Genomic DNA, 14656 nt, shown 5'->3' on the forward strand with positions numbered 1-14656 from the left:
TTCTCACAAGACTTATACTCTAGACCCTTCACCAGCTTCATTGCCCTTCTTTCATGTTGCAAATGCTGAGCTGAATGTGGAAAGCCTTCACACCCTCTGGGAAGACAGAGGTCCCACACCATGGCATATTGCACCCCAAGCAGTCAGCAGCCTGTGGTGATGCTGTTTGGCTTGAAGGAGGACAGAAGTGGAAGGTTGTTCCCTGTCCAAGCCTTTCAATTCAATGGTGTGAAGGGGAACCCTGTTCACTATGTCTCTGTGCAAAGAGCAAACAGCACCACAACATCCATCTAGTAACACATTGCCAAGATAAAGGTGGCCACAAGCAGCACTCCTGCGTGACTGCAGACTTCGAGGAAGCAAAACCTTTGCATGGGCAGAAACCTAAACCTAAGAGACCACTAAAGACCATACAAAGACCAGTGAAGAAATATAGACCAGGAGCATGGAGGTTCTCTCCAACACCTCATTAAGACCTATCCCCCTGCCTGCCTGCTCATGTCCTCAACCCTCTTTCAGCCTTTCTTTGAGGAAGCAGCAGGCTTCATATGAGGTCTTTTCCTTGCCTTTAGAGTTCAGATTTCCTAGACTTTCTCAACAGAGCCAACTGCTAAGCTTTGTACTCCTTTCTCTCCTGATGGGAAAGGCAAAACAGACAGGGAACCTCCCATCTCTGGTTCCCAAGCTTTCAAACAAGGCCAGAGAAGCAGAAGCCCTAGATAAAAATCAAGGTATCAGTGTAGTTTACAAGAGAGCATGGGCTGTTCCATCTGAAAACATCAGGAAATGGCATCCGTGGGTGGGAAGGGAAGTTGATGGGTCACCAGATGGGCACTGCAGATCCCCTTTGATGTTTAAAGCTCTGCTGAGGGAAAACAGCAGCCCTGGTCCTTCTAACAACCTCCCAGGGAACGGACAACTTGGAAACAGCACAGATTATTTAGTGTCAGCTGCAAGCTTAGCGACAGCAGATGAGCACTGATGGACATCTACAAGCCATGGCAGCAGACAGAGTGCTGCAGGGGTGAAATGCACACCAGCACACCCAGTGCTACAGGCCCACTGCATCTCCAAATCAGGTGTAAGCAGAGATTTGCCCCGCTGCACTAATCTGAGATGGCAGAATTGATCTGACCCCCATTTCATCAGTGCAGGAAGGGTCTCTGTCACCAAGGAGCTGGACTTGCAGCTTGAAATTCCACTTCACTGAGAGACAACAGATTCTGGCACGTTTAAAGGTCATCTAATGAGCAGATGGAAGAGTTTCCCATGCTGGTTTGGAGGACTGGTCTCCTTGTGCTGTAGGAGATGCTGGACAGAGGAGACTCCATATACCAGCAGGCCAGGGTGGTCAGGGTCTTAAGCAACCTGGTCCAGTGGCAGGTGTCCCTGCCAAAGGCAGGGAAGTTGGAACTAGATGATCTTTAAGGTGCTTTCCAACCCAAACTGTTCTATGATTCTGCACTAAACTAAGCCAACTGCAATAAGCTTCTAAACCAATTCAGAGTAAGGTTGGTTTGCATTCTTTGTCATCTCTTGCCTCCACAATGAGCCAAAGTCCAGAGAAGATGTTAAGGGCTATTGGCTACCATGGTGTTAAAACTCACTGAGCAGCCCTCAAACATGACTGAGCATTCCTTGTCATCTCATGCCTCCACAATGAGCCAAAGTCCAGAGAAGATGTTAAAGGTTATTGGCTATCATGGTGTTAAACTCACTGAGCAGCCCTCAAACATGACTGAGCATTCCTTGTCATCTCTTGCCTCCACAATGAGCTAAAGTCCAGAGAAGATGTTAAGGGTTATTGGCTACCATGGTATTAAACTCACTGAGCAGCCCTCAACCAAACATGACTGAGCATTCCTTGTCATCTCTTGCCTCCACAATGAGCTAAAGTCCAGAGAAGATGTTAAGTTATTGGCTACCATGGTATTAAACTCACTGAGCAGCCCTCAACCAAACATGACTGAGCATTCCTTGTCATCTCTTGCCTCCACAATGAGCTCAAGTCCAGAGAAGATGTTAAGTTATTGGCTACCATGGTATTAAACTCACTGAGCAGCCCTCAACCAAACATGACTGAGCATTCCTTGTCATCTCTTGCCTCCACAATGAGCCAAAGTCTAGAAGATGCTAAGGGTTATTTGCTACCATGGTGTTAAGCTCACTGAGCAGCCCTCAACCAAACATGACTGAGCTCAAAGCAAGACAATCTTACATTTCTGACCCACAGGGTAGGGCTAAACAGGCACAAATTGTTTAGGAAGGGACCTGTACCCACCTCACCCTCCCAGCATTGATCTTTCAGCAATAACCTGAATGCTTTCAAGTATTTCAACAATACAAGTATCAAACAAACCAGCAGAGAGCTCCAACAAGAAGCAACAGATCATATGGTTTGTGCCCACAAACAGCAGGCAAGCAGATCATCTTCCACTCACAGAAGTTCTTTTCTCCAGGCTGAACAAGCCCAATTCCCTCAGCCACTCCTCACATTACTTCTGCTCCAGACCTTCCACCAACTTTCTCGCTGATCTTTGACCATGCTCCAGCACCTCAATATCCTTCTTGGAGTAAGAGGCCCCAAACTGACCCCAGGATTTGAGATGTGGCCTCAGCACTGCTACGTGCTTTCTTCCCTCACTCAAATACAACAAGCTTCTAGAATCATAGAATCAGTCAGAGTTGGAAAGGACCAGAAGGATCATCTAGTTCCAACCCCCCTGCAATGGGCAGGGATGCCCTACCCTAGATCAGGCTGCCCACAGCCTCATCCAGCCTGGCCTTAAACACCTCCAGGCAATCTATTCCAGCCTCTCACCACTCTCATGCTCAACAACTTCCTCCTCACATCCAGTCTGAACCTCTCCACCTCCAGCTTTGCTCCATTCCCCCCAGTCCTGTCACTCCCTCCTACCAGCTACTTACTACTCCTACCAACACTGAACCAAACAACTCCCTTGGCTCGTGGGAAGAACAAACTCCCTTACATTAAGCTAGAAGCTGCCTCCAGTTTTAGCAGGTGTGATTTCCTACACCGTGGTGTGCAGGATCACAGCTCCCACAGGGAGGAAGAATTCCCCTGGTGACAATTAGCAGCGAGGCTCCAAGCTAAGCCCTTGTATTTTAACAAGTGGACGTCATTGTCATTACAGCCACTCCACCCCATTGAGCTGTAGGGCTGAAAATAGCCTCAGCTGTCGAGCTCCATCTCTCTCCATCTCTCCCCAGAGCCATTTGTAGAAACAGGAGGAGGGTGGGGGGTTGTGGTGAGAACCGGTAGCAATGCAGGAGAGAAGCTTAGAGGGGAAAAAAGCAGCACTAGGATTGTGCCCTGGAAATAAAACCTTCCAAACAGTTCTTGCTGCTACTTTTCCACAAGAGTCATATGTTTTTCCCCAGGCTCTCCATGCAGGCTGTTATCTGCAGTTTGGGGGAAAAATGCCTCAAGTCCTGCTTTCAACCTGGTTTTCTTCCTTCCTCTGGAGGTTGATCTTTGCTCTTTTAAAACCATGGCCAGAAGTAAAGTTAAAGGACCCATATTTAAGGCAGACCAGAAGAAGGATGGATTTACTACCCATGCCTTCAACTGCAGCTTCAAACACGTTTCACAAAGCAAGACATCCTCCAGCATAGTAGTGCCAAGACAGAAATCACCTCACCCCTCCCTCAGCTGCTGCAAACCTCCTCCACTTGCTGCTGGTTAGTAGCATCCCCAAGTCCACTTGTTTTTAGCTGAAGGATTAGGTCTTACCTGGGGTCTTGTCAGAGTCTGAGGAGAAACCAAGCTCTGGGCAGGGTAAGAAAAAGCCGATTCCTACTGAGATGACAGAAGGGGGAAAGGGGAAAAGGGGAACAGAGGACATGGGGAGACCATGTTTGGTTTGCTTCCCCCCACCCCCCTTTTCCCTCCAGGAAAAATAAAACAGAAACCCCAGCGATGGCAGGGACGTGCAGCAGAAGGTCCCCCCGCGTCCCCTGGCAGTGGCTTTGCTGCTTGAGGCTAGGCTGTGCCAGCCCCCCGGCTCCTCACCCCTCCTCTGGGTTGTTCTCCAGTCAAATTGCTGACGTGCTTTACTTTCCCTCTGCAGCCCAGCTCCAAAATAGCTCCGGGTGTCATTTACCGGGGAGATAAAGTTTCCTGCAGGAGAGGGGAGAAAGGGCATCATTTTAGGGACTTGCTGGCACAGTCCAGAAACAAGGGAGAGGAAAAACCCATCAAGGATGTGTGCTTTTGGTGGTGAGGGGTACAGACTGTGGTGACAGGGTGGGCTAGAACCACTCCTCAAGAGTCCATCCCAAGGCTGAGTGTTAAATGGGATGTGAGAACTCAGTGACAGGCAGCTGCCAACTTATCAGACCAGAGAGGAATTCTTTCCCAGAGGCACCAGATCAATAGTGGGGTTATTTATAGCCTCCCAGGCAAGAGCTGATACAATGGTGAATAAATGGCAGGTTAATCAACCAAAGGCTATTTCTCCTTGTCTTAACCTTAACATCTCTCTCCTGAATATTTGCAGGGTGAATCTGAAGCATCTACAAAGCCAGCACCAGTTGCCCTTCTTGGAGGCCCAAGCCCATATTTTATCTGTTTATCAGGAAAATGGTTTTGGTTTGAGGTGTTTATCAGTTTCCCAAAGGCAGAGCTCACACCAACCCTCATTAGCAAATTGGGAGTGTTGGAAAGTCACTTTCGCTAACGACAGAGGAGCTCCAACAGAGCCCAGCAAGCTCCCCCCACAATCACTTCACCTCTGCATGGCTATCAGGAGTGAACTACAAGATAGGCTTATTTTGGGCAGTAAACAAAGCAGACAACATGCTGGAGAGGCTGAAGGTGTGGATCAGCTGAAGACACAGCAGTATGTTGAGCTCACCCAGCTTCCAGGGCACAGAAACATCAGCACAGAAGCAAAAGAGTTTGGTTTGGGATTTTGAAAGCAAAGATTGATCAAAGACAGAGAACCACAACAGCTGCAGCATCCCATCAGCAGAGCAGAGGAAGAGTTCTTTCTGCCTTGCACACATAAGGAACCTCAGCTCTTGAAGCCTCCGAATCTCACATTGAGGTTGTGAAGTATTTGGCTACTGAAACATAGAAAGTTTAAGATATCCAGCATGAGAGGAGTGCCAGTGTAGCCTCCTTGAGAGCAGAGCTCCAGCAAAAAGTGCCAAGGATGAAAACAGGAGGACACCATTCCTTTAATGCAACAGGAGGATTAAGGACAAGGATGCTGGCTAACAGGAGACACTGAAGCTATCCCAGGGCTTGTTTGCAAGGAAGAAGCTGAGCAATAGTCTGGTGCAGAGGCAGGTCATGTTTCCTCCTATGCAGTGACCTGCTGAGAGTAGGGCTGGCACCTGCTGGACAACCACCCCAGTGATGGAAAAGCCACAGCACATGTTAAGATACACCATCGTCTTCCAAAGGGGGAAGAGAAAGGGCAGTGCTCACTGGTGACTCTTGATGAGGGAGATGGAAGGAGCCTTCTCTCAAAGCAACATGCTGGCCACCAGTGACCAAAGCTGAGATGCTGCACAAAGGTGCCGTGCTGCTGCCTCCTGCTCCCCGCTCCTTTTGAGTCAGAACATCAGCAAACCTTACCCAGAGTGGGCAAAATCCACCCATACAGTGTTGAGGGGAAACAGTTACTCACGTCTCAGGTGACATCTGAACTGTCTGTGCATTGGCCAGGAAATGTCATCTGGTGTTTAGGGTGAGACTCACCTCCCCTTTCAAGATCCTGCTGATGCTGTTGGGTTCTTGCCTATTGAATATGGTTTGAAGTTTAATGTTCTTCTCTACTTGGTGAAGATGATTCCAAGTTTTAGCTGCAGGTATAGTAGCAGATACCTACCAACAGAGTTGCAAAAACCTTCCAAAGACGTGGAAAGGCTTCCAGGGGCTGCCAGTAACAAAACTCACCACACCTTGAAGCAATGGGATTTAATTTCTAGGGTGATTTGTCCTATTGAACAAGCTGAACATAAAGAGGAATTCTTTCCCATCAAGTCCTGCTTTGCACTTTGGGGTTTGAAACTGGGAATAACTCTGTCCCATGTGGAGCTAACCAAAGCAAATCAAATGTTCCTCATCATCCCCACCACAAGAGTACCCTGATGATGCTTCCCTGCACATCGAGATCCACCAAACTGTGGAGCAGAGAAATTGCCAGAGGCATGGGCTGGATTGTTACAGGATTAAATGAGCAGACAGTGTCTTCCCTTCAACACCTTACTGGCCTCAAGAAGAGCTCAGAAACAACTCTTCATGAACCTCACAGAGTGGGATTTTTCAGTGTATAGAAGGGGCCAGCTGTATGTACTAGAATTACCAGGTCATGACAGGTTCATTTTTATCACTGTCATGATGAGCAGCTCAATGACTACTGGCAACTGATTGCTGGATCCAGATGGCTCAAGAGAGCAGTTCCCTAAAGCATTCCTAAGGTGAGGGAGCAGATTCCCTGGGGAAAAAAAAATGTTACCTATGCCTGGCAATACTCATCAAAAAGGCCAAGGTGACACGTGCTTGCCTGGCTTGGTATTAAAGGCTTCCAGAAAAAGCTTACAGAGCCTCCTACATCTTTTTTTTGTCTCTCTGCTCTCAACACTGAATCTTTTCCCACCTAATCTCAATTTGCCAATTTCTAAATTCCCTTCTACAATTTAACTCTCTGTACCCTGCACAGGAAAAGCAGAGGTGCCCTTGCATTCTGGCAGACCACTGTCTCCACTCATCTTCAGCCTAAACACCCCTCATTTTTGTTTGTTGACCTGCTGACCATTTCCATCACTTCCAGCTGGACCTACTCCAGCTGTCAACATTCTTTTGAAGAGTGAGGACCAAACCCCAGCAGATCCCTCTGGCTCCTGCCGTATCAGGCAAGATCAGAGGGATTACCTGGGACATGCAGCTGCCTACCACTGCCTGTGTACATCCCAGGATGGATGCTGGCCTCTTCCAAAGCAGCCAGGTGCTGCTGATCCCAAATCCACTTGTGCTTCCCAGTAATCCCCCAATCCTTCACAGAACTGAGCAGCATTTTCCTATGCTGCCATTAGACATTAATTTATTGCTTAACCCTTTCAGAGAACTTTTATGGTTTCTGGCACTCATGAGTTTGGGGTTGTGGTGCTCTAAGCCTGACCTAGCAAAGACTCACATTCAGTGAGCATATTAACAGTGCACCCATGGCACAGGAGGAACGGGCAAGGGGTGGTGCCCCCCTGCTCAGCTGAGGTGAGGCCATAACCTGAGAAGTGAGTTCAGTTCTGAGCACCACAGCACAGAAAAGACATTGAGGTCTTGGAGCATGTCCAGAGAAGAGGAATGAGGTTGGTGAGGGGTTTGGAGGGCATCAGCTGAGGGATCTGGGGTTGTTTAGCAGAGAGAAGGTTAAGGGGACATCTAATTGCTCCTTACAACTACCTGGAAGAAGACTGTAGTGAGGTGGTGTTGGTCTCTTCTCCCAAGTGACTAGAGATAGGAAAGGAAAGGGGTTGAAGCTGTGCCAGGGGAGGTTTAGACTGGACATTACAAAAACCTTCTTTACTGAGAGTGGTCAGGCATTGGACAAGCTACCCAGGGAGGTGGTGGAGTCATCATCCTCAGAGGTCACAGGATATTATTAGGGTTTGGAAGGGACCCAAAGAGATCATCCAGTCCAACTCCCCTGCCAGAGCAAGATCACAAGGTATTCAAGAAGTGTTCAAGAAGTGTGTAGTTGTGGTGCTTCAGGATATAATTTAGCGGTCATGGTAGTTGGGTTACAGTTAGACTCTATCTTGAAGGTCTTCTCCAACCTTAATGATTCTATGACCTTTCAGTGTGACCTTGCATCCAGCCCAAAAGATCCTAGAATGGACCAGGTTGGAAGAGATCTGCAAGATCATCCAGTCCAACCTAGCATCCAGCCCTAGACAATCAACCAGACCATGGCACTAAGTACCCCAGCCAGGCTTTGCTTCAACACCTCCAGCAAAAGTGACTCTACCACCTCTCTGGGTAGCCCACTCCAATGCCAATCACTCTCTCTGACAACAACTTCCTCCTAACATCCAGCCTAGACCTGCCCTGCCACAACTTGAGACTGTGTCCCCTTCTTCTGTTGCTGGTTGCCTGGCAGAAGAGACCAACCCCACCTGGCTACAGCCTCCCTGCAGGTAGTTGTAGCCAGCAATGAGCTCTGCCCTGAGCCTCCTCTTCTGCAGGCTGCACACCCCCAGCTCCCTCAGCCTCTCCTCACAGGGCTCTGCTCCAGGCCCCTCACCAGCTTCATTGCCCTTCAGATATCCCCCCTCAGACCCAAACCAAACAAACACTAACTGAAACTGCCCCTCCTTCTCCCACAGGATTTGCCAAAGCAAGAAAACCAAGTCTCACAAAACATGAAGGACTTTTAATTTCTGTCACTGCCTTAAAGCAGAACACAAACCACATCTTTTCAAGGCAGAACATACAAACCCCAAATCATTGCACGTGGAGAAGAGCAGCTGCTAAAAGAGCGTGAGTAGAACTGAAGCTGCAACCGTTTGCTTAGGGACATACAGACAACAGGTTTTATTTAAATAAAAGCAGTCAGCACAGACATAAAAATACTAGAAAATTACACTGGCCATGATTGATTATAGAATTCTCCTATTTCTGAGGCTTTCACACACAAGTAACACCAAACTTAAGAGCTGGTTGGGTTTTAGTTTGTACCTTTTGCTAAACACGTCTTGGCGCGCAGGGTTTGCCTGAAGCTACTGTAGGTGGGTGAAGGGAGTTCAGCCCCAGCCAGAAGGCATCCTGGTGTTCCACGAAGAGAAAAAAGACCAACACAGACACACACAAAAAAAGAAGAAGTGGCAGAAACCCAAAAGAAACCAGGAAAAGCAGATGGAAGCCACAAGTTTGGATGCTCTGACGCCCTGTGATATCAAAGCACAGCCCAAAGTGACCTGCAAAGGAGAGCTTGAAGAGAGGTAGAAGGATTTTTGCAGCGGTCAAACAGCCACAGTTGTTTCACAGAAATAACTTCAACAAGCCTCAACTACTTCATCTGTTCAAAAAAACAGTGGTGGAAGCTACAATTGCCTCCTTTTTCTACGCTAAAATGACACTGGCACACATTTCTCTGGGGCCTGCTGAAGGGATCGACTCCCAGCACCCCTTTTCAGGACCACACCATTAGCCATTACAATTTGCTGTTTGAAGTAGACGAGTTGGACCAACAGACACATCAAAAGACACTTCAGACACCAAAGAGGATATTAAAATACAGACAACAGCAGTCATCTTTGTATATCTCTCATAAAAAAATAAAAGGAAACTTATTTTCCCCACCTACACTGGAAACAGCCTAATTCTGTGGGGGAAAAACAAGAAGCCCTACACTTGTGCAGCAACATCTTTTAAATTGGTTATTTTATACAGTAAAAAAAGGGCAAAGCAGTGGCTTTAAGGTGATTCTGATTAAGCCTCTATCAAGCACTTTACACACGAGACAGTCTATAAAAGCTCAACTGGCAAACAAGCAGAGAAGATTTAGAGCTCCAGCCCGTTGATTTCTGCAGGAGTTGCTCCTGATAGGCTTTCTAACAGCACAGAGCACAGGCATTAAATGCATCTTTATTTTTTGCACCTCTGATTACAGTATTGCTAATGAAGAGAAATAAGGACCTTCCACTTGACAGAACTGAGCAACTTGATTGGCAAAGTTGTTATTGGTTTAGGGGGAAAAAAAAATATTATGAAGTGATAGCTGCAAAAAGCAAAACCAAGAGAGAGAGAATCCTGATTTTAATCTGCTTTACAAACCCAAAAAGTGCTGGTGACCAAGACTGATAAATGGCACAGGAGGTAAATCAAGGTTTTGGGATGGTTAAGGTTGGACTTCCATCAAAGCAGGTCAGGGTAAGACAAGGTGTGAAGTTCTCAGAAAGCCACCAATTCAATAGGCCCAAGTTTCTTCTGGCACATTCGTCACCTTGTCGAGAAAGCAAATTTATCCTGTAAATTCCAAGTTGTTGTTGTAGTCAGAAGCATTATAGAAGGCTGGGAACATGAGCTTCTGGAGTTTCTTGGGAAGAAATAGCCAAGGAGAGCTATTAAGCTTTTACCTCACTTGAGACATCCCACCAAGAACAAAATAAAGCCAAAGAAAGACAGAAACCTGTGAAAGCTGCTGGCTCTAGTGGAAGCAGGACTTAGGCAGCACTCCAGCAGCCTGACTGCAAATGCACCTATTGAAAAACAGTCATCATAACCAATAGATTAAATCACTGCTCTCATACTCACAGATGTGCAGCATTCCCTTTTCAATATAATCTACAAGTGCAAAGAGTTAAATCATCAGCAACTCAAGGGTTGTTTTTTTTTTCCATTTCAATGACTATTAAGACAAACAAAAAATAATCTAGAGAAGACTGTGGCCATAAAGTAGAATTTTAACCTAAATGTTATGACTGTGGCCATGCACACTGTCAAAACAATAAAGATGGACAACTCCAGACCCTACTGCTTTGGGCTGCTCCAACACTCAGCATTTTGACATCACAGCTCCCAAACAGAACAGATAAATCAAACCAAACAGTTGTCAGAGCAGGTAGCAGTATCACTTTTAGAGAAACAGGATAAAGATCTGAGTTTTGCATCACCTTTACAGCTTTTAAACAACAACAACAACAATAATAAAATCCAACAGAATCAGAGCTTGGACCTAATGTAAATTGTGTATCTGAGACCATCAGGCTGAGCAAAGCTGGGCACTGTCAGCTGAGGAAGCACAGATTTAAATAAACAGTTTCATGGAAGTTTTATGCCAAGTTCTCCTTGTCATTTGTCTAGAGAGCTTAAATGCTTCCTTCTCTCCCACTGACAACAGCTGGAAGGCAAGATGGGGTGATCAATACCCCACTGGGTTGAACTAACTGCTCCCAAACACTGTTCTAGCCACTCATGCTGGTCCACTGCTTGGTTTCATATGGTTAAAGGATAGAAGGATGGAAGAATGGCTACCAAAGAGGGATAAGAACAAGCCAACGCTGCCATAATTCTCAGCAGTGGCACCTGACATCACACATGAGCAGCAAAAAGGCAACCAGCATATGCAAAGAGAGACTCCTGGCCCCTATGCTCACAGCCTTCTGACCAGCAGAGCAGAAAGCAGGGAATTGTCCACCAGGGCTCAGTGTGTAGCTGCCCTCTCCTGCCTTATTTCCCAAAACAGAACAGGAGAAGGCCTGGGAAGTTGCTCAGGCAGTCTCAGGAAGCTGCGCTTGTGGCCATCTCTGGAAAGGTGCATAGGAGAGCTAGGAGGCTATCCACAACATTTTGGAGTATCTCCACACTTCTCCAAAACAGGAAGCCCTTCAGCAAAGCCTCCCACTTGCATAATCTCCACCTTCTACTATTCTCCAAAGAGAAAAGGTAACAAGAATGAGAAGAGACTTAAGATGAAGACTAGAGCATCAGCTTCCAAGCTGTAAGGCAAATGACTTCCAAATGACCTCTAACCAGGTACAGACAGGGAGATACACAGCAGTGGGAAATACCAAGAGCAAAGAACAGCAAGCTTGGAAAGAACAAACCCAACAGCAGTGGTTTGGGAATGGAAAGTCTTACACATGCTCCTGGAAAGGCCACACCAAGACAAGCACCATGAACCCAGACAAGCTCCCTGTGTGCTGTTCTAACAGTAACAGTGCCAAACTAACCTTATTGCTTAGTTGCAGCTGACACAGAAACCATCAGACTAACTTAGATCACCAGAGGGACAATGTGGACACAGAAGAAAATCTGAGATCCCAAACCTATAACCAGAATCAGAAGTTCTTGCTCTCACACTGGCTTCTCCTCTGGGAATCAAGAAGGTTGAATCACCAGAAATAATTTTAATTCTTAAATCTGTGTCGTGTTTAACTACCAATTTGGGATTTTAAAGCATCAAAGATTCTCCACCAAGTAGCAAAACACATCCCCTGATAATTACCTTGACTGGTGAAGGCATTTGGGGAACCTGTTTTCTTTAACTGTAACCACTGCTACTGTGAGCAGCTACAATTCCACGACCTTCTTTATCTCAACTCAAAAATGTAAACTGCACAAATCAAACCAGAAAAAAAACAAGTTTTGAAGCTGGAAAGGGAAAAGAGGGATTGAACTAAATTTTACCTGATTGTTCCACAAATCAGGAGGATTTAAAATATATTAAATAAAAAGGAAAAAAAAAAATCAAACCCAACTCCCAACTAAAACCACCTCTCTGGCTTAACTGTGACCTTAACTCTGCTTCCACTTGAAGCTAGTCCAATGTAAGTTATTCCCTAAACCCAGAAGAATTATGCTCATTCACACCAAAAAAAAACAGTGCAATACTCATCAAATGTGTGCATTGTTGTCAGAGTGAACACTAAGCAGCTAAAAAACCGTGATGACTGTAACAGAGCTGCTGCAGCCCCAGGTGGTTATTGAACAAAACCCAGTGGGTTTTCCCCCTGAAATACAAAAGGGTGTCTGACAAAGCCACAGAGCTGGAGCAGTCTAAAGGACTTCTGTCTTTGTAGGTCTAATGCTGTCTATAAGCAAGTTAAAGAGATGGACACAAACTCCCGTCGAGACCTCCTGCAGCAAACAGAGCAGGGCAAACTGAAAGGTGAGCGTGTGCTGATGTGAGGCATGACGAGGAAAACCTGATCCTAGCACATCTGACCTGTGGCAGCTCTCCACAGCCAGCAGGGTTCACAGTAGGGAGAGCCACGACTGCAGAGTCCAAGAGCAGGTGAAAAGAGGAGGCACAGCGTAGGCTAATTGCTTGCTAGAGCCAAAGGCAGCCTCGCCGTAACCCCTGTCAAAGAAACGCACTTTTAAACCGCAGCTGGCAAGAGAGCGATTCATCAGCTGGGGAAAAGGAGACTATTAAAGGCACATTAACTCTATTATCATGAACCCATTAAGAGCACATCCCTTCACAAGAATAATTAACACGCGGGCCATAGAATAAGGACCTACCGCACCGCAGACACCGCTGGCAAACAACCCCGCAGGACTACAAGCGCTCTGTAAGCTGCAAAACGCTGAGCAAGACTCTCGACGGCTGATTCCCTGGCAACACACAGTAATCATAATTAACCCTCCAAACGATTCATTAACTGAAATACTGCCCACTCCACTCTTTCAAACGGTGGAGCTCGTTAGTTTCACAAACGCGAATTTAACCTTCCTTAAAAGCCGACTTTGTGCAACTAAACTTCCAATGCACGCAGAGCAAACACACTACAATAACTCTCCCCCTTTCCTGCCTCTTAGGCTTACCTTGGAAATAGTCTTTAAAGCTGAATCCACTTTCTTTAGAGGGAGAAATAACAATGATCTCGCTACACTAGGATCCTGATTTCTATCGACTCTTGTTTTCAGGCTTCATTCAGCGGTTTACAACGAGGCTTGTGTAGCTCTTTCCCGTGCAGTTAAGTACTTGCTGCCTTATTCCACTTAGCGATGGCACTACCGCAACTACATCTGCTCTAGGAACATCCACAGACCCAAAGCTACAGCTCTGCATTTGGAACGTTGGGCAAGGACACATCCTATGGAAACAATTTATCCACAACATGTCAAATCCAACAGCAAAGCACTGCAGGGCATGAAAAATAAAACCAACCAAACAACATCTGGATCTTTGTCTTTCAAACTTCTGTATCCCCAAGTTAATTCTCTTTCAAGGTAACTGCTCTCCAAAGCCACTTAGTAATATATTGATACCTAAGAAACTTCTTCCCGTGCAGTTAAGTACTTGCTGTCTTATTCCACTTAGCGATGGCACTACCGCAACTACATCTGCTCTAGGAACATCCACAGACCCAAAGCTACAGCTCTGCATTTGGAACGTTGGGCAAGGACACATCCTATGGAAACAATTTATCCACAACATGTCAAATCCAACAGCAAAGCACTGCAGGGCATGAAAAATGAAACCAAACAAACAAACATCTGGATCTTTGTCTTTCAAACTTCTGTATCCCCAAGTTAATTCTCTTTCAAGGTAACTGCTCTCCAAAGCCACTTAGTAATATATTGATACCTAAGAAAGTTCTTCCCATGCAGTTAAGTACTTGCTGCCTTATTCCAACTAGCGATGGCACTACTGCAACTACATCTGCTCTAGGAACATCCACAGACCCAAAGCTACAGCTCTGCATTTGGAACATTTGGCAAGGACACATCCTATGGAAACAATTTATCCACAACATGTCAAATCCAACAGCAAAGCACTGCAGGGCATGAAAAATAAAACCAACCAAACAACATCTGGATCTTTGTCTTTCAAACTTCTGTATCCCCAAGTTAATTCTCTTTCAAGGTAACTGCTCTCCAAAGCCACTTAGTAATACATTGATACCTAAGAACCTTAACTGGTTATTAGCACGTGTAACAGTAAGACAGATATAAAGCATTTAAAACATGTATAAGTGCCCTAAGAGCACAACTGGAATTACTGATTCTCCCCTAACTCTCAGCTTGAACACTCACTCCAGCAGGTAAACGCTTCTGATTGTCTAAGCCACAGAACAAAGACTCGTTCACAGCAATTCAATATATTACACCTTCCATGCAAAAAAAACAACCAAATAAAAAAGAAGAACAAAGGAGAAAAAAAATTAATCAAACAGC

General features: G+C 45.9%; 1 protein-coding gene and 1 long non-coding RNA gene across 2 annotated transcripts in view; both read right to left on the reverse strand.

Moving 5' to 3' along the window:
- OBSCN (obscurin, cytoskeletal calmodulin and titin-interacting RhoGEF) overlaps positions 1–4104 on the reverse strand; it is a 249742-nt gene extending 245638 nt beyond the window's left edge. The window contains exon 1 of the mRNA XM_064162395.1: positions 4034–4104. The gene's annotated coding sequence lies outside the window, so the exon portion shown is untranslated. The remainder of the gene's footprint in view (positions 1–4033) is intronic.
- Positions 4105–8382: 4278 nt separating this feature from the next.
- LOC135185576 (uncharacterized) lies at positions 8383–14582 on the reverse strand. Its single transcript, XR_010306534.1, has 3 exons — positions 13301–14582; positions 12998–13090; positions 8383–10230 (listed from the first exon to the last, which is right to left on the reverse strand). It is a non-coding gene; the product is annotated as an uncharacterized LOC135185576 (long non-coding RNA).
- Positions 14583–14656: the final 74 nt, after the last annotated feature.

The sequence above is a fragment of the Pogoniulus pusillus genome, chromosome 23 (assembly GCF_015220805.1).
Source record: "Pogoniulus pusillus isolate bPogPus1 chromosome 23, bPogPus1.pri, whole genome shotgun sequence".
NCBI lineage: Eukaryota > Metazoa > Chordata > Aves > Piciformes > Lybiidae > Pogoniulus > Pogoniulus pusillus.